Here is a 26,431-nt window from a genome sequence, read left to right on the forward strand (position 1 = left end):
AACATACCCTTTTCCCTATAATGAGGCTTATTTGTTTTTTAAATTACAAGCAGCTTAAATTCAGCTCTTTAAGCTACTTCCATGTCTGACGTGAAGATCCACACCCTGGGATCTTCTTCTCTCTCCAACTATGAAGTCCTCAAAGAGGTGTCTACAGCTCATTCCTGATTGATTTCTACTGACGCAGAGGCAGTAGGCATGTGCAGTAGGAACCAAACCCTTGCTAATAAAAACCCCTACTCCCCTACCCTACAAAGACCCCCCCCTTCACTGCTCCCCCCCAGCCTATGTGGTACTTTTGGTAATTGCCCTTAACTCCTTTACTTACCCCTCGGTGCACTATGTAGTGTAGGGGGTAGAGGTTTTTATTATCAAGGGTTTGGTTCTCCTTTAAAGAGAAAGGGAAAGATCTGTCCATTTTCCTTTCTGGGCTTTTATTCTCTATTCAACTATGAAGCCCTCAAAATGTGCCTACTGAATTGATTTCTATTGGAGCAGAGGCAGTGTGCATGCCCGGCAGGCACCTCAAAGTGAGAAGGAAAGCTCAGAAACGAAAAGGGTGGTAGCTTCACACAAGACAAGGCAGTAGCTAAATGAGCTGAAGTTAAGCTGCTTGTAATTTAGAAACCAAAAAAGACTCAATGTCGTGAGAATGATATGTTCTTCCCATATAACTGAATTGCACAGTAGTCACTGACCTCATTAGAGATGAGAGGACTGTTCCTAATTAGTTTTGGTGAATCTTATATTCAAATTAATTATACATGAAATGGCACTGCAGGTGGGGGCTGAAGCAACACAAGCCCAAAACCCTGTACATTTTCTTAGTAAGCACTGCCTCCTTTGTAAACCAGGACCCCAAACTAAAATTTGCCTGACCCCATGGTTGCAACCTATCAGCACCATATGAACAGGCCACTGTTGTCACACCTGTGGGTGGGCTGGAAGTGATATACTGTAATCTGTCCTTACCTTAAATTAGCTTTTGTCTAAACAAATGCTAATTTGCACATATATTGATGCATAAGACACACATTGGGGTGACCACAACCTAGAAAGCTCTTGCAGTGATACCAACATCCTGGGTAAAGCACATTCCATATGGCAAATTCCATTAAAAAGCCGAATGCACTTATTGGCTTTTAGACTTAATTTTAATTTATAAGGATTCTTCTACAGAAATGTTTATTCCTGATATAATTTCACCTTTATCTACTTTTTTGCCCCACATTTTACAGAATCAGTAACACAGCGTAATTGCCTTTCTCTATCTGTACTATACCCTGCACGACTGAATAGCATAGTTTGGTCCAGGGCCCACTATCACACACTTGACAAGTTAGTTAACCCTAAGTTACATGGTGAATCAAAGTGAGGAAATTTTGTGGCTGTAAACATTGGAGGAGAATACAGAGTGAAAACTTTGTAGTGGATGGTATGTGAATCAGTGTATATTTTGCTGCTGCCCTTAAAGTTTCTGACATTCTTGTATACCATCCACCACCAAAACCTGAAGAATACATTGTTTAACTCTCTTAAAGGAACAGTTCAATGTGAAAATAAAAACTGCGTAAATAGTATTTTTACACTGAACAATTCCTTTAATAAGACCTGGCGGCATCCGATTAGCCGAGGGCTCCTCCCAAGGTGAAAGGCGGCTGTTAAAGGCGGAAGCAAGAGCCGAGAACAGGGTGTTTAGCATTGGTTCTGAATTTAGGGTGCCAACTGTGACAAGCTGTTTGTAAAAGGGCTGTATTTAGGTCTGATGCCATCCAAGGCACGGACCTAAACACGCTCCTATTGTGCCAACCTGGCTCCATATAGAGGACATGGCTGCCGAAACCTGCCACCCTAGGCACAGGCCCTCGGGCAGTCTCCCCTTCAAAAGCCGCATATGCAGGTGGCAGGGGAGGATCTAGTCCAGATTAAAACCAAGGTTTTAAATTTTGATCACAGGTAAACAGGTTAGGGACCGCCGTATGGGGTTTACCTTGACGTGGTATGGCGGCTTACCAATTTTATGATCATAACTTTGTAACAAAAAACCCTGTTTTTCTCTTTTTAGACAGGGGATTATTGTATTTAAATATTTTTTATATGGCCTTAGGAGTGCACCCACAACCCCCCTCTTGTACAGGCCCTCGGGTGCCTTAATATAAATACGCCCCTGACTTGTACATCATTCTATGTATTACATAATACTCATTTTCTCATATAGCTTTGCTGCAGCTTCTCAACATCAGCATGATAAAACTGTTGCATGGCAATCAGTCACACTGTGCAAGTAGTAACAAAATAAAATAAACAAAACACACATTGATGGAACAGTAACACAGAAAAATGAAAATGTTTTAAAGGAATGACAATATAATGTACTGTTGCCCTGCACTGGTAAAACTGGTGTTTTTGCTTCAGAAACACAACTAAAAGGCATATAAACAAGCTGCTGTGTAGCTATGGGGCAGCCATTCAAGCTCAGGATGCACAGTAGATCACAAATAAGTTCTGAAGAATCCCATTGTATACTACAGAGCTTACCAGTTATCTGCTATGTATACCGTGCCTTTTCTCCTTTTTCAGCTTTGAATGGCTGCCTCCATGGCTACACAGCCGCTTGTTATATAATCTATTGTAGAGTTTCTGATGCCAACACACCAGTTTTACCAGTGCAGGACAACAGTACATTATATTTTATTTAGTTTAAAAGACTTTCATTTTTTGGTGTTACTGTTCCTTTAACATAGCATAAAGAGTCTTTATCACACAAGGGCACAGTAAAATGGTATAAAGATATACTTTGTTACATTTCATTTAGGAAGAAGCACAGTATTAAACCCAAAAGTTATTTTTCAAATGCTAATAAGTTAAATATAAATGGAATAGCTTTGTTTGATCACTTACTAATATCAAGACACTGAGCAACAGCTGCTGCTTTTTAAAAAGCTCATTCAGTTTTAACCTGAATTGATTGGATGTTTATTGATCTCAATTTTTATTACCAACTCAAAATTAAGTGCACTTATAAAGGCTTAATAAAGATAATTGCATACAGCTGATCAATATTCAAGATGGTTGGATTATGGTTCGAAATACAAAAAAAAATATTTTTAAACATCTCTATGAAAAGAAAGTAAAATGCATAAAAAAAATGTTTGAAAGGGTAAATAAAGACTCACAAAAGGTCAGGCTAACGAACAAGCCCAGAAAGTGATGACATCTGCAGCTGAGTAGTTTGCATGGACATTTAAATACTAAGACATATTCTTCGGAATGGAGATCCATTTAAATGTCTCACTCAAAAAAATAGTTTTTTTTTTAACTTAAGTGTATAATCAAGTAAACCCACTAAAAGTTGGTGAGGTCCTATAGAAGTCAATGGAAATTGTGCTCATCCTATTGGACCTTTTTCATCAATTTGGACTTTTAGAGGTTTTCTGATTTTTATTTATTTTACTATGAATTGTCTGAAAAACTTTTTAGATAGATATTTAGGGGCTTATTTGTGAAGCCTGAAATTTTTTGGTTGAGTTTGTGGGGCTTACTTTTTTCACATTGATTTTTTTGAAAACTTTTATTGGTAAATTAAGTGGATTCGGGGATTGGGAGTTTGGTGGAATTGATTATTTAAATAAAGTAAGAAAAAGTCTAGTTTTAGGAAAAAATTTTAATTTTTAGAGGAATTTTTTTCGAGATTTATTATGTTCCAAAGCTGCTAAAAATCCAAATCCTAAAATACCTGTCATAGTCATGTAAAAGTCAATGGCAGATGGTCCTTTTAACAACTAGAACATGTTCCCAAACGTACAGTGGTCGATCAGAAATTTTAGTAAACTAAGCCAGATCATGATTGGGAGTTAGGTTGAATTGTTGTTTCAATTAAAAAAAAAAATAGAAAATTTGAGTTTTAGTAAATATGTCCATTAAATTTATTAGCTATTTTAGGGGTATTTTTTCAGTATTTTTTTTTCACTTGTGCTTTTAAAATTCATATCTTTTCATAAATCCCATGGCGTTCATAAAAGATTTGGTTAAATACCATAACCAAACCCAAATTTGCATATGCAAATGGAAGCCAGAAAAGTTTAAAGAGAAAAAACTAGTTTTACTTCCTTATTTGAATGACCGAAAGTCACTTGAATTCTGATTCATTTTTGCCAGGATCTTGGATTTGGTCAAATCCTGCTGAAAAGGGTAGAATCCCTAACTGAATCCTTGATTTGGTGCATCCCTAGTTTCAAAAACCTAAAACTACTAATAAATAGGCCTTGATAAATAGGCCTTGATGTGTTACTTTCTTTTTTTTACAGGGATGACAAGATGGCTCATTTACCAGTGCAAAAAATTAGTGAAATTAATTTGTTTTACCCAAAATACATTACTTTCAGATTTCCTATTGACTATTATCCTAGTTATTAACCTAGTTAGTAAATTGCACCCAAGTTGCACCTGGAAAGGAAAGGGCTGTGATAGAGGAAAACGGGTGTACAGTTACAGGCCTTTCAATTGGTGTAAATCAAGTGGTGGATTGGTAGCCCCTTTAGGCACAACACACAAAGGGAACTCTATACTTGCTGTCTGGTCAAGGCAGATAGCGACTAGCTCCTTATGCACCAAGGGAGGCACAGCTGGCAAACTGGAGCATGGTGCTAGTATAGCTTAGCACAAGCACAGTGTGTAAAGCATTTTATTTTTGCACCTAGGGACAAAATTGATCCACTGAGTCTTGAGCTTTTTTTTGGGGGGGGGGGAACATTGGTGGCCAGGGCCCCAAAAAATTAAAAAAAATTGGTGCCAGTGCCTCCTACACAATGAAAAAAAAAAATTGGTGGCCAGTGCCCCTGTGTACAAGTTAAAAAAAACAATTGTGTCCAGGGCCCTCTGTACAAGATAAAAAGAAAAACAAGTTAAAAAAAAAAATGGTGGACAGAGCCCCCTACACATTCAGAAAAAAAGGTGGCCAGGGACCCACCGCCACAAGGTAAAAAAACATTGATGACTAGAGCCCTACAAGCTAAATATCAAACTGGTGCCAGGGCTCCCTACACATTCAAAAAAACACTGGTAGCCAGGGCCCCTTACAAGTTAAAATAAAACATTGGTGGCCAGCCCCCCTCCCCCAGGAAATACATACTGTTAATTGATGGTGAGGTGGTTAAAAATAAACCTTACCTTTACATTTCGACAGGTGGTCTTCTTCATTCTCGGCAGGTTCTTTTCCATAGCGGCTTCTTCGTTCTTCTCCAGATCGGTCTTCTTCGTTCTTCTCCAGATCGGTCTTCTTCGTTCTTCTCCAGATCGGTCTTCTTCGTTCTTTTCGAGGGTGGTCTTTTTCATTCTTTTCTGGAGCTTCTTTTGCAGCATGGTAGGACCCCCTTAGAAAGCAAATCCGCTGGGCCCAGGACAATAGGCACCCCCTGTGCCCCTCTGATGGCGGCCCTAGTCTTGAACATCTCCATGGTCATTTTTATAAATGGAATGTTCATCTCTGACCATATTCTACGAGAAAGCATTTTAGCAGCAGCCATCCACAGCTTATATGGTCTGTAGCTTCAAGACTATCCATTTAAAATAATAAAGATAAAATATAAAACGGTTTCTTCTAACTGGGGCTTTTCAAATTTAGACTATGTTCTGAAGGTGAACCTCACGTGAAAATTTCCGCACCTCACTCGCCTTTCCTATGCCAATTCCTGCTTGATGGTGCAAAACTCTCTAGACGGTCAGCACACATCAATCATTGTAATAACAGCAGAATGGAAGAGAGTAGCACAACACCATTTTTGTTGCAGGTGGGGAGCTTCCCCATTTATTTTTCAGCACAAGTAGATCAACGTTTCATGGGGGGGGGTTTCACCTGATCCTGATGAAGGGTGGGTGAAAACCCCCCCAAAACGTTGATCTACTTGTGGTGAAAAATAAATGGGGAAGCTCCCCACCTGCAACAAAAATGGTGTTAAGAATAACTAATCAAATCTTTTGACCTGCAAAACCGCAATAACATTTGTACTGTACATATCAGATATATAAATTATTCAGAATTCTTGATAATGTTATGTATATTTGTATAACTTTATTTGTAAAAGTCAGAATTCACTGTAGAAAACTGAAAAATGTTTCAAGATTTTCCTTTCATTTGAATCACTGGGCTTCCATTTGAATAACTAAGCTAATTTAGTTGTATAGCCACTCCAAAATAGATCAGGCGGCACTCCGGATGAAGTATAAGACATTGTGTGGGGTAAGTCTGCAACAGTCACTTTTGAAATTTGATAATTTAGTTGTATAACCACTGATTCTTAGAACTGCTGCACATCTGTGATGCATGGAGTCAACCAACTTCTGGCCCCTTTTACATTCCACAATTAACCTGCATTTCTTGGTTTTGCTTTTTATATCGGATTAAAGTCCAGGGATTGGGCTGGCCACACCATAATATCAATCTTGTTGGTCTGGAACTAAGATGTTGCTTGTTTACTGGTGTGTTTGGGGTCTCGTTGAAACACCAATTTCAATGGCATTTCCTCTTCAGCATAAGGCAACTTGACCTCTTCAAATATTTTGATGTATTGAAAGTGATCCATAATTCCTGATATGTGACAAATAGGCCCCACAAGATAAAGCACTGCGTATCTTGACAGCGCTATATAAATAAATGATGATGATGATAGTATGAGAAACATCCCCATATCATGATCTTCACAGTGTACTGTGGCTTGAATTCAGTGTTTAAGGGTCGTCTGACAAACTTTCTACGGCTTTCATCAGTCAACAAAATGCGGCACCATTACTGTTTAGGCCAGTCAATGTGTTCTTTGGCATATTGTAATCTCTTCAGAACGTCTTTTTTTCAACAATGGGACTTTGTGAGAGCTTCTTGCGATAGCTGAGCTTCACTTAGGCGTCTTCTAATTATGACAGTACTCACAGGTAACTTTAGACCTTATTTGATCTTCTTGGAGCTGATCATTGGCTGAGCCTTTGCCATTTTGGCTATTCTTCTATCCTTTCGAATTGTAGTTTTCATTTTCTACCACGTCTTTCAGGTTTTGGTTGCCATTTTAAAGCATTTGAGATCAATTTAACTGAGCAGCCTCTCGTTTTCTGCATTTCTTTATATATTTTCCCCTTTCCAATCAACTTTTTTTTATCAAAATATGCTGTTCTTGTGAACTATGTTGACAAAGAACTGCTTCTATCACCCAAAACAGCAATGGTAGTCATTTAAAATTACATTACTCTTCTCAATTTAACCCCTTAAGTAAATGTAGAAGCACCTAAAACCACCCTTAATATGGCTTAATATATACATAAAGTAGTTAATAAGAAAGCAGTGAAAGGCATTTAAAAACTGTCTGTGGGGACAGAAGCTGCATTTAATGAATATAAACACTATACACGCAATCCGGAAGGGAAAGATAGGATATGAGGAGCATATTGCAGTAGAGGCTGTCTAATGCTACAAAGATTTTTTTAAGTATATTAATAGTAAAAACATTCTGGTTGAGAGCGTTGCTCCTTTAAATAATGGTACCAGTATGGAATTAACAGATACTGAAAAGGCAAATGTGCTAAATATGGCCAGCTCTAAGCACCACAACTCCCAAAAAGTTGGCACCTTCTTTAATGGGATTCTGTCATGGGAAAACATGTTTTTTTCAAAATGCATCAGTAAATAGTGCTGCTCCAGCAGACTTCTGTACTGAAATCCGTTTTTCAAAAGAGCAAACAGATTTTTTTAATATTTAATTTTAAAAATAGGCCAAACATTTTGTCAGTTTCCCAGGTGCCCCTGGTCATGTGATTTGTGAACTTCAGTCACACTTTACTGCTGTACTGCAAGTTGGAGTGATATCACCCCCCCCCCCCCGCAGCCCATCAGCAGAACAATGGTAAGGTAACCATATAGATCCCTGGTAGATATGAGAACAACACTGAATAGTAAAAATCCATGTCCCACTGTGACTCATTCAGTTACATTGAGTAGGAGAAACAACAGCCTGCCTAAAAGCAGTTCCATCCTGATGTGCTGGCTCTTTCTGAAAGCACATGACCAGGCAAAATGACTGGAGATGGCTGCCTACACACCAATATTAAAAGTAAAAAAAGTATACTTGTTGGTTCAGGAATAACATTTTATATTGTAGAGTGAATTATTTGTGATGTAAACAATGTCATTTTGAAAGAAAAACAACACCATAAAAATCGTGACAGTATCCCTTTTAAGCACTAGACCCGTCTTATATTTAAAATCTCAAAATTTTGAGATCTATTAAGTGTAAAAACCACAAAAACCTCTAATGCAAAACTTCACCAAGTAAAATTTGTCAAGGTCTTATAAAAGTAAATGGGAGCTGCACTGATCTTATTGGATCACTTTTAATGCATTCAGACTTTTAGAGGTTTTAAGATTTTTTTTCCCGCTAAGAATTGTCCTAAAAACTCAAATTTTTAGAGGTTTTTGAGGTCTTCATATTTTTTAGCACATCTTTTATATTCAGATCTTTTAATAAATTCAATGACAATCGTGGTTTTAGAGTTTAGTTATGGTTTCAAAAACCTCTAAAACCACTAAAATCTGACCATTAATAAATAAGTGTCTATCTGTGTTTTAGCAGAGGCAATTCTCAGTATTGTCTATGGCAGGGTACTTTTTGGCATTTTATGTAATTGCCTGTAATTCTCCTATTGCCATAAGAAAAAGACAATAAAAATAAAATAAATGAACAATGACTCCAATCTGGGCCAGACAGATTTTCTGCTATTTACTATAAGAAGTTTAAATCACTATTACTCACACTTAATGAGTGTTGTTTAATGAAATGCTTCAAAGTAACTCCTTCCAATATGCTGTACTCTAATCTCTTATTACATCCTAAACTGGGTAATAACCACACTGATGTTCAAAATTACCCTATTTCCCTGGTCACACAAGCAAAACAATAAAAAACTGTTACATTTATTTTACTATAAAGAATAGGTGTCTGACTTTTCTGTAAATCAGTAATGTATTTTGTGATGCAGAGCATGACAAATATGGATTCACGGGGGGCCACAACATTTGCCAGGTGCTGTGATTGAGGTTACACAGTGTCAATGCATATTAGCCTGTCTGTTCGTACAAACACTGTTTGTTTTGTAAAGTCTATGCTGTGATTTTCTTCATCAGTAGGGCATTGGGGATGAACAGCTATTACAGTAATAACTATAATCAGGCTCTAGGGTGCTTTTTACTCCCACTGAAAGCAAAATGTTAACCACACTGACTGCTGAGATGCATCTGAATTGGTTAATTAATTAAAGACCAGAAATTGATTCTGCAATGTTGATTCTGCAGTTAGATTTTTGTTTATGTGTAGGGTGGCTGGGGTCTGTTTGCAACATTCTTCAATGTTTTTATACTTGTTTTTTTTTTATGTTATTTGTTGATATGTAGGACTAGTTATATAAATCTGAAGCTCTATCAATGTAGAGTTATAAAACTTTTTGACATCATCAATCTCTGCAAATCTACATACTGACCTCCAACTGGAAGCTATACTGTAGTCTAGCTAAGCTACAGTTGCAGTGCTTAAGAGTGGATGTGGATTTTTTTCAAATTCATGTGAAGTGTGTTTAAGTCTAAAAGCAGGTACATGGTTCCTATGCTTTAATGGACTTACTTTCTAAATGGACTGGGAGTAGGACAAGGTCTATGAGACAGTACAGTTTCCATGAAATAAAAGAGACCTGACATAGAACCATATTAACCAAAAGTTGTTAGTGTGACTGAAACGACTAAATTGTTAGGGCAGTAGTATGTGTAGCACAAATTTTCAAAATGATTTAGCAAGGAAAGTGTAAATGAATTAGTGAGAGGACTGGGTGAGTGTGCTGATTTAGCCCCTCCAATAAATTCTAAAGGGGTAAGAGTTATTATTAGTCAGTTAAAAAAAAATATCTGCTTAACGTATGCAACCTTCATCAGTGGCGTAACTAGATATTAATGGGCCCAACAGCATATTATTTTTCAGGCACCCAAAACTTCTAGAGTTTTTCCTGTTTTAACAATATTTATTTAACTTCTATATGAATTAGGGCCTCATGGGGCCACTATACCTCCCGCCCCCCCCTGCACCCGCAGGGTCTGCTTCCTCTGTAGAAGAGAATTCTGACTAGTAATTATTATTCATGTTAAATTTATGTTTGGGTTGCCAGCACTATAGAAGACAGGGACCCCAGCAGATGTTGTAAATAAATGGAAGTACTGTATAAAGAAGTGGTTGGGGAAAAGATGAATGTCAGGGGCATAACTATAAATCCCCATAAATTTAACATGAATAATAATTACTAGTCAGAATTTTCTTATAGTGTATGCATTGTATAGATGGCACTATAACATTGTATATCATAATTAACAATGAAATATATAATGGGCTTTACATTTAGAGGGTGGTAAAATCAAAAATAATGTGGTGAATGTGGAAAAATGTTTGAAATAAAGGGTGAAAATTGCAACAACTATGACAAAATACGATTGTACATGGTTCTGTATTAATAACTGTATTAATTCCAGTAGAAAATTTAAATGGTTCTCTTTCCTCCAACTAACACAAGTAACATCCCGGAAGTATCCATCATAGCTAACAATTCCACTATCACCCCCTCTCCCCAGGCCCGGTGCCTTGGGGTTATCCTAGATTCTGCCTTGTTTATCACCCAAGATGCTGACAAAATTCTTATTCACTCTCTCGTCATATCACGTCTAGACTACTGTAACTCTCTTTTAATTGGCCTTCCCCTCCAGAGACTTGTCACCTCTCCAGTCCATAATGAACACTGCTGCAAGGCTCATACACCTCGACAACCGCTCCTCCTCTGCCATGCTATTCTGTTAATCCCTGCACTGGCTTCCACTACCTTTCAGAATTAAATTCAAATTAATGACCCTGACATTCAAAGCACTTCATAAGTCTGCCCCACCCTACATCTCTGAACTCATCTCTATATACTCACCCAACTGCTTACTACACTCCTCTATTGACCTGCTACTCAACTCTTCTCTCATTACCTCCTCACATGCTCGCATTCAAGACTTTGCAAGGGCTGCACCCCTCCTCTGGAACTCTCTCCCACGGTCTGTCCGACTTTCTCCCAGCCTTTCTGCTTCAAGAAATCTCTTAAAACACACTTCTTTCAAGAAGCCTACCCTCACTCTGCTTAACTACCAAACGCAACATCACATACAGTACCACATTTCTCCCCCACTTAATTCGATCTTGCCCACTCCCACACCTTGTGTATTACTCCCTTCCCTTTAGAGTGTAAGCTCTTTCTGCATAGGGCCTTCCTCACCTTTTGTACCTGTATTGATTGTGATGTACGTAACTCCATATGTTCTATGTATATAACTCATGTGATTTAGTTGTATAATCACGATTACTTTACAGCACTACGCAATATGTTGGCACTATATAAACATGATGATAATAATAAAATGTGCATGTTGCATTAATGGGGCAATCTAAAGCAAGCACCATTTTATTTTTTAATACCATGCAGCATTAGAAATTAGTATACATTTATTTCATTTTCTCCCTAAAGTTATTGGACTGGCAGGTACAGATGTTGCAGGCTTAATGGAAGCTATAAAAACGCAAAGTGACCCTTTTGTGCCATGTGTATCATATACAACATTAAAGCTCCTTATATGTAATAAAAGGGTATTGGGACGTAAAATATTAGTGCAAATGACCATGTTTGTTACCCACAATACAGACTTTATTATTAATTTCTGCAATTTGCATTCAAGGCAAATTGTGAAGAACATTCACATTTTCAGATACATTCAGTTCATTCCTTCTGAGGGGATAGTGCAGCCTGTCTTGGTGATTTTACACAGCATTAGGGATTCCACTGGGTAACTTGCTACTTGGCACTGTTTCTACTCCTGAGCTCACCTAATTGTGTCCCTGTCTGGTGGCTTGATCACCACAAGAGTGCTAACTCCAACTACTCTCCTTGTTGGAACCAAAAAGCCGCTCACTAGCTAAACTGCCCCTACCTTTCACTCCTAAAGTGACTATGATATAAAACTCCTACCGCTATATAAATTTTCCCTGACTTGGGGCCTGACACATTCCAGACCCAATCCTGTACCCACCTTCCTACAAGGTGGGATCCAGGAACAGAGCCCTGAACACGTGTGTTCGCTTTTTATACAAAATTATATTGTCACCTACTGAGCAAACCTTGAACTACAATGAACCCAGGAAAAGGGAAATAAATGGCAGTGAAGTAAAATAAATAAATGCCTGGGTGAATCAAAAGACCAAAATACAACTGCCCTCAGGAGTTGCTCACCTTTGAGATAACTTTAATATGATGTAGAGAGTGATAGTCTGAGACAATTTGCAATCAGTTTTAATTTTTTATTATTTAAGGTTTTTGAGTTATTTAGCTGACAGAGTCCAAATTACCCTAGCAACCATTCATTGATTTGAATAAGAGACTGGAATATAAATAGGGAAGGGACTGAATAGAAAGATGAATAATAAAAAGTAGAAATAACAATACATTAGTAGCCTTATGGAGCATTCGCTTTTTAGAAGGCGTCAGCGACGCCCGCTTGAAAGCTGCAAAGATTCAGAAGAAAAAGGCAAATAATTCAAAAACTATATAAAATAAACAATGAAAACCAACTGAAAAGTTGCTTAGAATTGGCCTTTCTATAACATACTAAAAGTTACCTTAAAGGTGAACCACCCCTTTAACTCAAATGTTTTTGCTTGGTAAAGGCAGACAACAATAAGAATTTTTCCTTAATCTTTCCTTCCTCACCATCAACAATAGCTACTTCAGTTCTTAGAAATTCAAAAACTATGCACAGAATGAGTGGTTACTGTTCAGATTTACTTATGCTTGTCAGTGCCGGGCCAAGCCGACTGGGCGCCCTAGGCGACCCAGCCGGCCTCCGAGCTCCCCTCTGTACTTGTGTGCGTGCGCACGCTCCTCTACGTGCACGCACCCCCCCCCCCATCCAGCATGCGCACACATGCGCAGATCGACAGAGGGGAGGGGAAAAACCGAAGAGGTAAGCTCGGCAAGGGAGAGGGAGGGCAGGGGAGATATCACCAGATGAGAGGGGAAAAAGCCGGAGGCGGAGGGGAGGGGGAGAGAGCTGGAAGGGAATGGAGAGGGAGCGCGAACATGGACTAGGGGTAGGCAGAAGACAGGTACCTGCCCAGCGCCCCCCTTTTGTTGCGCCCTAGGCAGGTGCCTCTTCTGCCTACCCCTAGTTCCGGCCCTGATGCTGGTATATGTTACTAAACAAAGTGTATACCTTAATTTTACTTCATTTAAATTGATTTGGCTTTTAATATTGTTTTCCTATTTCTATTTACTATTTAAATGTGTCTTTCAGATATCATGTGCATGCATTGTCAATGCAATCCAAGTTCAATGTAGGTTTCCATTACCAATGTAATCCATGATTCATCCCTGACAGTTTTTTTTTTTAAAAAAGTCATTAATTCAAATATGGTATTCTCATAATTGTATAAATTATCTTTATATTTGGAATATGGTCATGCTGAACATCGTTTTTATATTATATGTTAATTTCCTTAATCCATACACCGTGACTCATGGCTGATGTTAGCTTTATTAAAACTGAATTATATTTAGAATATGATTTATACAGTTAAATGGGCTTGACAAAACTTAATGCTGAGTTGAAAAGCCTGTTTTGTTTCAAATATTTTTATTGGATTTTTACAATAAAGCATACAATACGTTTTAACAAAGTTTTCAACAACTTTATGCTTTATTCTATGCCTATCGATTGATAGGCATAGAATAAAGCAAAAAGTTGTTGAAAACAACACGAGATACATAAAGATATAAAATTATTGTTAAGTTGCATGTTATATAGCATATAATGAAAGCAGAGAGCAGAGGAGAGAGCCTTTTAGCATCAGCGATCCACAGCTTATATGGTCTGTAGCTTCAAAACTATCCATTTAAAATAATAAAGATAAATTACAAAATTGTTCTTCTGACTGGGGCTATTTAAATTTAGACTATATTTGGAAGGTGCACCGCCCCTTTAATGAAATCATATCCCTAAATACCTTTCCTGACGTGACACAATTATGTGATTAGTTAACCCCTTAGTGCTTCAATCCATAGTCCAAAAGTGCCTTGTTCAAATATCATAAATTGTCTGGTTATGGACATTATAGTACATTACCTAGAAGAATACAACAACAAATTAGCTTAAAAAATCCAATTGTGACATGTCAGGAAAGGAATTTAGGGATATGGTTTCATTAAGTGTGTGTTTCACCTGAGGAAGGGGGCATTCTCAGAAAAGTTTGTGCCACAGTTCTTGCTGCAATAAATGGACTAAATGGCATTTAATGAAGGCTGGTAGGTCAGCTTCTTCTATACAAAGTTGCTGGGTACTACTAAATGGCCTTGAAGCAGCCAGGGAAGTAAATGCACATGGGATAATCAAGTAAGTGGTGTGCGGAGGAATTTTGTCTTTGAACTGGCTTTAAACCCATTTCATTTTTCAAATTAAACCACCTTAATAGATTTCCACTGGAAGAATCAACAGATTTATTTGTAAGAATTTCCTAATTGCTTAAAGTGAAAAGTTGAAACCTTGGCTTTGAATGTTTCCATAGAAGTTGTAATAGCATAAAAACTGTCAATGTGTGATTAAAACCATGTCTAGAGGACAATAATTTCCAAGTAAATACAGAGTCCCTAAATAAAGGATTGACTTTGAAATCCATAGGAACATCTTTCTATTTTTTCTGTAAAATAGAAGATTGCATTGGAAATCATGGGAAACTTTAATGTCAGCATTAATGAAGCTATTACCACTAGATGTTCAATAAGATATCGGGTAATAGATGCTAGATTAAAATTAAAATCTGAAATCAGGAACTCAGAGGCCCCCAGGCTGGTATGGAGACTGAAGTTTGATAAGGCTATTTTTGGATTTTTGTTAGTCCAAAGAAAATTATTAAATGAAGAGTCTAGTTTTTCATGTCAGCATGCCTAACCAGAAGTAGTAAATTGATTAAAGGGAAAATTAACGTTTTAAATATGTTACTTTACCTTTTAAAATCAAAGGTGCATTCATTCATTGCAGATCAAATTTATAGTGGGGGAAATGTTGAAAGAATACATTTCAAATCTCAAATCAGCTGGTATTATAAGCCCTAGGTATATAAAGAATAAGTAAACTTTTTTTTAATATCCCTCATATTGCTCTAAATAATCCCCTATAGTAACCCTACAATAGTCCCAGCATTCAGCCTGCTGTGGTTTCTGAATAATCAGTTGAAATTTCACTTACTTCCTGGTCTAGCATGAAGCCCCTTCCTTTGAGATCTCTCCTTATCTCATCGGCAGCAAGAGTAGTTGGAGAGGAGCAGCCGCACAGTAACGGAGAAACAGGAGCCAGCAGCAGCAGCTTTTTATATCACTGTAAGCACCTGCACTGTTATCACAAGTTTTTCATATTTGCTGTTTAATGATACAATTTGCTGTATTTATTGACCAGTTGCTTGCACTTGCATCTTAATTAAACTGTGGTGTTGAACTATAACTCTCTGTACAAAATAGTATGGTTTATTCAATAATAGAAATATTAAATTATTCTTTAAAAATTACAAAAAAAGGGTCAACTCCTCATTGTTGATGAGATGAGAAATCTCAGAAGGGAAGGGAAGGGGCTTCACACTAGACCAGGAAGTAAGTGAAATGAGCTGGAGATATCAACTGATTATTCAGAAACCACAGCAGGCTAAATACTGGGAGTAAGGTAGGTTATTCTAGGGGACTATTTATAGCAATATGAGATATAGTAAAAAAATAAATTAAAAAAAGTTTTACGTATTCTTTAAGAGCTAGTTTAAATTTCTCAAAATAGTGCCCGAAATTGAACCATTTAGAGCTATAAACTATGACCTGTTTACATTTATTTCCTCAAAATGAGCCAAAATTTAATTATTGGCATTCTGGACAATCAATAACAAATTATCCACGAATACTAACGTTTTCAGGTGGCAGTTATTTATTTCAATACAATGAAATAAATCCAAATTATCAAGGTTTGTAATACTGTATTTAAGTACTCAAAATATTGGCATACAATTTAATCCAATGCAGAAAGGACATTCTACTGTAATACATAAACATTTTTGGAGGTTATATTGTCCATGACAGAACAGAAGAATATGGTTGCATTAACTCACAGAGCCAGGCCTGAGTCTGGTGTAAAAAAATAAAATGGGGGCCCATCCACAATGTTCAAAACAAGTTATCCTGCCCATATACATCAGTAGGTATGGGTCCAAAATGGCACACCCTCATCCACCAGGCGCCCCACAATTGTGGGGTCTGCTGCACTGTAGTTACCCCACTGGCTGCATTGATATTACTTTTTGCTGCAAGTTGCCTAACTTATTAAAGGTTTAATTCTAAGCATCTGAGAGCTAAAGGGTGGGGGAAAAATGGTCTGTATGCTCAGATGTGGCACACTTGGACAAGCAACCTTAACCCATGTAACTGCCATTCAGCTTTTCTCCCCTCTCTCCTAGTAACATTAGTGTTGTATAGCCTCCCACTTCCATGATATCATCAGTGGGTTTAGATTTTAGTTAAAATTTAAGGGACTGGGCTCAGTTGAGTGTGGATCTTTGAAAGCTGGAATATGATCGGCTTTAGTTTATGTTTTATTGAACCCACACATCACAAATCCCTTCCTATGGGCAAACATCTTTTTCTTTGTCTAAAATCCTAGTATGATTTGTCTAAAATCCTAGTATGATATTTTGTAAGTTAGGAAATCACTTTTTTAATTACTTTAATTGGGATTCTCAGATCCTTTCCAGTTCGTGTATATCTACTTTTAGACGGTTGCTCAAAATTTCACCATATACTCAGATATGGTTTTTACAATGATCTATAGATAAACAATATTTTTTCATCTCTTTAACCAAATGTCTTTCTATACATTATAGATAATATCTAGTTAGTAATAACTTCTCTATCCACAGTATGGCAGTGCTGAAGTCAAGCATACAGTATATCCATAAATCCATTTCCATCACTGGTTTCCTTAAAGTAATCTTCCCAACAACAGGCAGATTTCTTGTTACTACAGTTTAAGTTTATAATGGATGCACTCAACTCTGGATTTTTTCTCTCTGCACTTTATGCAGGATTTGGCCAAAATGTTCTGACAAAGCTAATTGAAAGCTATGTGGAATTTATGATATGACAACTGAAATTGATAAAATTTTGTTCAAGACTGCAGCTTCTTTTTATTTTTCTCAAATTTGCATATCCAAATTATTATTTTTATAGACAATTTATCTTAAGCCAAATTCAATAATTAAGAATTAGGTGCATCCCAAACATTTATCTACATTCAACTTCTTTTGAAATGTATCAACCTACTACAAAAATTTTTTTTACTCAGCAAATTCCAAACTCTTTTTCCATAATCTTATATAATGTAGTTTTGTGAAAATATGGACATATTGCTTTATAAGCCATTTATTACAGATGTTTGAAAACTACATTGTATATACTGTACATCATAGTCCAAAAAAAATAGAAAGTCTTAAAGGAGAAGGAAAGGGTAATAAACATGCTGTCTTAAATGAAAGGCTAACGCTGTTATCACTTACTGCACCAAGAAAATCGAGGCTGTCTCTTCTCTTTCACTTGCAAATGTACTGCCTGCAGAAGCCGAGTCTCTAGGTCGGGTGACGTCACTAAGATCCTCTGCTGTTTCCTCCCTGCTGCCTCTGGCACAGAAGGATCGCATTACACACTATCTGAAGCTTCTGCGCATTCTAAATATTATAGCCCTTCCCTCGTGTCCCTCACGCCCCTCAGGGCTATTTGCATTCTCTCCTGCTTGACCCGCCCACCAGCCAATCGGATTCTATGTGTCTCTTTTCCATGACGAAGCTCAAGGCTGCGGGCTAGCAGAGAGGGGAGGGGAGGGAGCAGGAGCGATGAGAAGTGCTGCAGATCTGTGTAAGTAATGTGTTACTGTTATGGTATTAGCACATGCGCACTAATGAAGTCTGTAAATGACGGAAGTGCACACTAACCAAGATGGCGGCCGCAATCTGTTTATAGTGCTGCATCTTAACGATTGGATTTTCTCCTAAACTATGCATGATTTTAAAATAAAAAGGTAGCGATTCAGAAGGCATATATAAGGGCTACACAATGGAACCCTAAGTACGTTTTGGCTTTCGTTCTCCTTTAATGTATTTTATAAGCAAGTATTATTTCACATTTTCACTATTTCTAAAGAATTACAAATGAGAATTTATTTTTTCTCAAAACACTTCACCTTTCTGAGCTGGGCATTAGGAAGGAAAGTTGTTGAAATATATTCATTCATTTACATTTTTCTTTTGCCAAATTTACAAATCGAAAAGACCCTTAACATAGTAACATAGTAAGTTAGGTTGAAAAAAGACACACGTCCATCAAGTTCAACCTTTTACATTTATGTAAAACTTAGCTGCTAATTTATCCAGAGGAAGGCAAAAAAGAAACCCCGATTGGAGCCCCTCCAATTTGCCTCAGAGGGGAAAAAAACCCTTCCTGACTCCAAAATGGCAATCAAACTAGTCCCTGCATCAACTTGTACTATGTGCTATCTTCCATAACCCTGTATTCCCTCACTTGCCATCCAACCCTTTCTAGCTATCTAATGTATCAGCTATTATGACTGATTCAGGTTGAGAATATACATGTTCTCACTGTAAAAAAAAAAACCCCTTCTGAATATTTAGGCGGAACCTCCTTTCTTCTAATCGGAATGTTTCAGCTAGAAGGACCTATTGGTAAATAAAGCATTAGAGAGATTGTTATATGATCCCCTTATATATTTATACATAGTTATCAAATCACCCCTTAAGCGCCTCTTCTCCAGTGTGAACAATCCCAGCTTGGCCAGCCTTTCCTCATAGATGAGATTTTTCATACTTTTTATCAGTTTAGTTGCCCTTCTCCGGATCCGCTATAATTCAATAATATCCCATTTGAGCACTGGACACCAAAACTGTACAGCATATTCCTTACCAGTTCTCTGTACAGTGGAAGAATAACCCCCTCCTCCCGTGAATCTATGCCCCTTTTAATACAGCTCAATACCTTATTTGCCCTTGATTCTGCTGACTGGCATTGCTTGCTACAATCAAGTTAATTATCTACAACGATACTGAGGACACTGAATGTTTTAATAAATTCAATGACAGTCGTGGTTTGAGTTTGTGTGAGTTTAGTCATGATTTTAAAAACCTCTAAAACCACTAAAATCTGAACTTTAATAAAAAAGCTTCTCAAACCACTGAAATCTGACCTTTAATAAATAAGCCTAGTAATAATGGAGTTTGCTTTCTTGATTATTTGAATATGATTTACTATAATCTATTTTCCAAAGCTGATTTTTTTATTTATAATTTAAATTACATGATTTCATTGTAAACATATTGAATATTGCATTATAAAAAGGAAATTATGAGTTGACATAGAAATCAAAGTAGGTGCTATACAGCTCATAAACTAATAAACTCTTGAGTATTGTGCAAGTGTTTGAAATGCTGGATTTGTAGATTACATGGTCTGCATCCATTTCTTCACATTTTGCAATCTAATTATATACATTACATTTGCTCTGAAGTTACTGCTTGATTTAATAAAATGTGAAAACACAGGATTTTTTAAGTGTTAAATCTTCATTCCATTTAAGCAGTGTTAGTAAGAATCAGTTCTGATGTGCAAACTGGTTTGTACAGTATGTTCATTATACAGTTTATTATATTGTGTATGCTTTTAGCACATCTTAAAGAAATGGTTGAAAGTAGTTTTGTTTTTTGGCAAATATACTGTCTTTGTAATAAGAAGTTTTAATACAAACACTACGGAGCTCATAACAACAATCAATTAGCTTTTTTTTCCAAGAATCTCAAAAACATCATGGTTTTCCAATATTTCTTAAAAGCCCTTAAAAATTGAGATTTATTAAGTGTAATAACTATGAAAAACACTAATCAAAACTTCACCAAGTAAAAAATGTCAAGGGCTTACAGAAGCTGCGCTGATCTTATTGGACTTTTTTAAATAAATTTGAAAGTTTAAAGTTTTTGGATTTTTTTGCTAGGAATTGTTAGAAATAATTTTTAGAAGTTTTAGAGGTATTTGTATTTTTACCACATATTTCAGGGGTTTTTGTTTATACTTTTTACATTTGGTTCTTTTAATATATTCCATGACATTTGTGGTTTACATTTGTGGTTTACAAGAATGGGAGTGTTGATAAATAAGCCTCCACACAGTGGTGCAAACAACAAAACAAGAATATTATTTCTATTGTCAGATGAAGTGCCACGAGGTTAAAAAAGGAGAATTGTTAGCATTATGCATTTTTATCTGTATTGACCAAAGATGTGCATTTCTTGTATATAGAAGAATCTAACTCTCATAACAGTACAGTTTTAAACATCCCTGGAAGGGAGTGGAGTATCAAAACTAGTGAAACTGATTGATAACAGAACTGCTGGTTAGGCTAGCTTTAATCTGGGTTGCAAACTGGAGGTATATGAGAAGGTCAGGCAGAAGGGATAAGCTGGACCTGTAAGCAGACAGGGACAGAAATAAGTCAGGTACCATCTAGTAAGAAATGTTAGTTGTAATGTTTGATGAAGTTCTCGTGAACTATAGCAATTACATGGTTAGTTCCAAGAAGCTAAATATAAAATGCTTCCTGCTGATGCTGGTGCTATTACCATGTCGAAAGGTTTGGTTTTGGACTGCATCCTGGAAGCAGGTTTGTGCTGACTGATGAGAAATAAAACAGTTTCAATTGCTTTGAAGCGACTTAGCACACTGAACAATTAAGTGACAAGAAAAGTGGAAAATAGAAAAGTATCTTTGTAGTAAGGTTTATTATAATAATCCATTAAAGCAGATGCTAAGAACTAAACCCTAAAAACCAATATGGCTACAGCTGTTGTATTTTATATACCAAACTTACTACACCAACTTAGATATTCAGCATCTCTATAATAGTAATGATTCAGGCCTTCAAAGTTGTCACAGGAAGTCACCATTTTGGATTGTGTTAGGAGTGTCAGTGATGACTCTGGGCTGCTGTTGAGAATCTAAGCTTAGGGGCTGGGCAAATCATCAAGCAAAAAATGAGAAACTGATTCTACAAGGTTCTGGTGTAGATTACATTGGTTTCAGAGCTGCTATGTAATGTGAATCTGAATGAATTACTAATCAGCCTTGTTTCATGACTTTCATATTCTGTATTGTATATACAGTATATTGTGATTCAGTCCCTAAGCTCAGATAACTGAAAGCAGCACAGAGCATCTGCAGTGAAATAGCAGAAAAAGAAAATGGGGAGCTACCATGAACATCACCCGTTGCACAGATCTTAACCACAAAACGGCTGTGGTTGTCTTAGGCTGGTACAGAAACAAAAACATAATGTGCATATACATAGGAGAAAGTAGCACTACATACAGTTTGTCTTTTTTGGGGACATGAATAGACTGCACTCACAAATTCTCCCCATGTCCAATATTATTTTATATATCATAATCTATTGTTCTAATGTTAAGTTTGCATTTATAATTATACCTTTGTTAGTATTTTATTTCCTAGTAGAAAGACCAAAGTGAATCTATTGGGCTCCATTTGCTGGCGTCTCATATAGGTTACATGTAGGGATGTCGCGGACTGTTCGCCCGCGAACTAATTCGCGCGAACATCGGCTGTTCGCGTCCGCCGAATGTTCGCGAACGTCGTGCGACGTTCGCCAATTTGGGTTCGCCTTAGCTGGCGCTTATTTTTGACCTCTCACCCCAGACCAGCAGATACATGGCAGCCAATCAGGAAGCTCTCCCTCCTGGACCACCCCCACACCCCCTGGACCACTCCCCTTCCATATATAAACTGAAGCCCTGCAGCGTTTTTTCATTCTGCCTGTGTGTGCTTGGAAGAGCTAGTGTAGGGAGAGAGCTGTTTAGTGATTTGAGGGACAGTTGATAGTAACTTTGCTGGCTAGTAATCTACTTGATACTGCTCTGTATTGTAGGGACAGAACTCTGCAGGGATTTGAGGGACAGTGAGTTTAGGTTAGTTAGCTTTGCTGACTAGTAATCTACCTTCTACTGCAGTGCTCTGTATGTAGCTGCTGTGGGCACTGCTTCTGATCTCATCTGCTGACTGCTGCCTGTAACCCAATAGTCCTTGTAAGGACTGCTTTTATTTTCTTTTTTGTTTTTTTTACTTTGCTACTGTAAGAGCCCAGTGCTATTAGTCTAGCTGTGTTGGGGAGTGGGACTGGTGTGCTGCTCCTCCTAGTAGTTCACCACTACCAGCACCAACCAGAGTCAAAATTGTTACAAAGTATCTTATTTGCACCTGTTAGCTGTTCTGAGCTCTCTGCCAAAAGCCAATTAAGTTAGAAACTGTTTTTTTTCTGGCTGTTCAGTGCAGAGAAAAGAGGGACTTTCCAGTACAAAAGAGGGACAGGGGGTTGAGTGGTCAAAAGAGGGACAGTTGGGAGGTATGCAAGTGCCACCTAGCTGTGTGAGCTTTTTCACATTCTGTCTAAATAACAATAATAATTCCGTGTCCGTAAACATCACCTGAGTGATGTTTTTACAGCAGCAATAATATATTCCGTATCCACTACTGTATACGTTGCCCTTGCAGGCATTGTTTGCCCAGTCTTTAACCAAGTGCCACCTAGCTGTGTGAGCTTTTTCACATTCCGTGTCCAGAAACATCACCTGAGTGACGTAGTGTGATTTCTGCCCTTTACAGCACAAAACGCAGCGCTGTGTCAACAATGTATTTTTCAGATACATTTTTGCCCTTGATCCCCCTCTGGCATGCCACTGTCCAGGTCGTTGCACCCTTTAAACAACTTTAAAATCATTTTTCTGGCCAGAAATGTCTTTTCTAGCTTTTAAAATTCGCCTTCCCATTGAAGTCTATGGGGTTCGCGACGTTCGCGAACCGTTCGCATTTTTGGACGCAAGTTCGCGAATATGTTTGCGAACATTTTTTCCGCCGTTCGCTACATCCCTAGTTACATGTAACTTGAAATATAGTGAAAAAAATATGATTATTATTTTATACAATTATTATTATTTGCTAGTATTTTTGTGAGGGAACTGGTCATCTGTTGTTTTTTAGTATGGTCCTTCAGATTGTAAGCTCTTGGCCTCTAATTCATCCTTCTCTGTAAACTCTTATTTGTTAAATTTTTGTAAAATCCTTAGACATTATAAATTAATGTAAAGTGCTGCGTAATTTGCTGAAACTTCTTGAGTTTGAATTTATAATCCAACATTTTTACAGAATTTTGGTTTAAGACAAGAGGGAAAAGAAGAAGATTCCACTAAGTAATCACAACTACTAGGAATTCTGGAAGGAATTTCATGTTGTAATTTAAGGGTGGGACAAGGGCAGGCACTGTTGCTAGGTGGCAATCCTATCTCTTGAACAAATGTTGTTCACATACCATTGGACGTTCCCAGACAATAAGGGGCAGATTTACTAAGCTCAAGTGAATGGTTTGAATGTCAAAAAGTTCGACCATCGAATAGGCTATATTTGACCATTCGATTCGAACAATTCAAAGTAAAAATCGTTTGACTATTCGGCCATTCGATAATCGCATTACTGTCTCTTCAAAAAAAACTTTGACTTCATACTTCGCCAAATTAAAGCTACAGAAGTGCAATGTTAGCCTATGGGGACCTTCCGCAGCACTTTTCTAAGTTTTTTTTTGTCGAATAGAAATCCGATCGATCGCTAAAAATCTTTCGATTCGAACGATTTAATCTTCGATCGAACGATTTCTATTCGATCGTTCGATCGAATACGCTAAAAATCCCTCGACTTCGATATTTGAAGTCGAGGGATTTCAATTCGATGGTTGGATTTCGAGGGTTTTAACCCCTCGAAATTCGACCCTTGATAAATACCCCCCTAAGTGTATAAGTGGAGCCTGCATCACAATCCTGGGAATCATTGCCTGTAGACAGACCTCCTACAGGGTGCAGGGTTACCACTAGAGCCACCCAAACGGGCCTCTTTACTGATAGTGAAGCCTTAAGAAACTCTTGGTTTAACTCCAAACGGAGAAGAAATATCTACGCATTTAAAGACTCCTTTTTACATCTTAGGGTAGGACTACACGGACATTTTCGTCGCAATCCGTTGAGCTGCGACAAATTGCATATGACGGAAATAAGGTAAGAGATAGAAATGTCGGACGAAGTTGCAGCGTTGATCCGACACCACTGTCAGGGCAGTCAAATGAGGAGAAAATAAAGCAGAGTCTAAGATCACTCTTTTTCCTCAGAAAAAACAAAATGTTCCTCCTCATGTTTAGAATATCAAGGAGATTGCACCTTCCATGATATTTGGAAGGAAACTGAAATGGAATCACCATGGAGTCTGTAGCAGAGTAAGAAACTGCATCCTCCATGAATGCTGAGGTAAAAAAGTAACTCTTACTTCAGCAACTCCCCTTTGATGTCACACTGCTACACACTGTCCAATTAGCATTGAGCAGGCCTGTGCTTACTCCCACATCTTAAAGACACAAGCATGTCAGAAGGGGAGTGTTGAAATGTGGATGTAGTGGTGAAATAAATGTTTCCAGCAGGGCCGGAACTAGGGGTAGGCAGAGTAGGCACGTGCCTAGGGCGCAAAGCTTGAGGGGCGTCAGGCACGTACCTTTCACTGCTACCTACCCCTAGTCCGGCTGAGTAAGGCTATTTGTGCGCATGCGCGTACATGAGGGGAGAGCGTACCTGGAGAGGAGAGGTCGACGCAGCCGGTTAGCGCGCCTCCTAGAGTCCTGCGCGGGTCCATTTTTTGGGACCCGTACCCGACCCGTACCCGCAACCCGCACCCGCAACCCGGACCCGCAACCCGCATTCTTACCCGCTTGGACCCGCTACCCGACCCGACCCGCAAGTACCTTATCCGCAACCCGGACCCGCGACCCGCTGACCATCAAGAATCAGGAAGTGCTGTCATTAGAAACCGGAAGTGACGTCATCGGGACACGGCGTGACCAGAAAAAGGTGCAAATATCGTTAATGAGAAGATCCGCGGCCCGACCCAGGACCTGCACACCCTCAGAATCACCGCCCTGCGGGTATACCCGCACCTGGAACTTCTCAGCACAACCCGCCAGGTACCGCAGGTTTTTGGTACCCGACCCGCTGCAGGACTCTAGCGCCTCCTATGCGTGCGGTCAGTGCGCATGTGTGCGCGGACGCATGCGCGCGGACGTCCTATGTGCACGCCAGTGCGCATGTGCAGCGGATGGGGCGTCACGGCTGGCTGGGTTGCCTGGGGCGCCCAGCCAGCATGGCCCGGCCCTGGTTTCCAGCATATCTTTGGGACGCTTCTGCAATCTCCCATAGAACAAAGAGTGCTCCATGTATACTTGACTACCGTTGAGCCATTTAAAATAACATTGATCATCCACTATTATAAAAACTCAGATGTTTAATAATGGCAAGCTTGGAGTGCAGTAACCACGATACTGTAAATCAAACCAACAGAGAATTTTCATTACTACTAGACTATATTAGAGAACTTGTCATGGCATTTGGCATGTTCTTTTTATCTTTTTTTTAATTCTAGGAGCCAACAATTTCTTCATTATATAGATCTATATATAGAGGTGTGATAGGTTATCAGAATGCTAATGACTTGATATTATAATGTATAAAGTTTTTATTATAATGTGTATAGTTTTTAGAAGTAATAATAATTGTGCAAAGTAAAAAACATTTATGCAAACTTTTTCTTTGAAAAACCCTGATCCAAGTCTAGCAAAAACCACCACAAGTAAAATAGTACACATTATTATTTTAGGGAGGTTTTTTTTATTTCAGAAAAAGAGATTAGATGTTGAATCTCATTTTTTTATAAGAAATATTGTGTTTGAATGTTGAATCTCACTTTTCGTAAAAAAAATTCTGTTTTTCATCGCCTGGGCACAAATCAATAAGATAAAATATAATTTACTAAAACACTTTCTATTGGTGGATAATTTTAAATGCTGCCTGGTGCCCACCATAGTGGGGCCTGTGCCAGGCTTACTCAAATATAAGCTCTAGGTTACGTCTCAGCCAAACTCATGTAAATATGTAAACGGTTACAAATTAGTAATTTAATGCCTAAAGTTATTGCTAACAACATATATTTATCAAACCGCAGCATCAAAGAAGCAACATCAAAACATTGATGTTGCTTCCTAGTGTAGTCTTTGGCATTTAAAAATGGGTTGTTCAGCTATATTATCCAGGTAATTTAAAACATAGTGCAACTTAACTACATAATATAACAGCAATTTAGTTTA

This window comes from Xenopus laevis, chromosome 6S, assembly GCF_017654675.1.
Source record: "Xenopus laevis strain J_2021 chromosome 6S, Xenopus_laevis_v10.1, whole genome shotgun sequence".
NCBI classification, from domain to species: Eukaryota; Metazoa; Chordata; class Amphibia; order Anura; family Pipidae; genus Xenopus; species Xenopus laevis.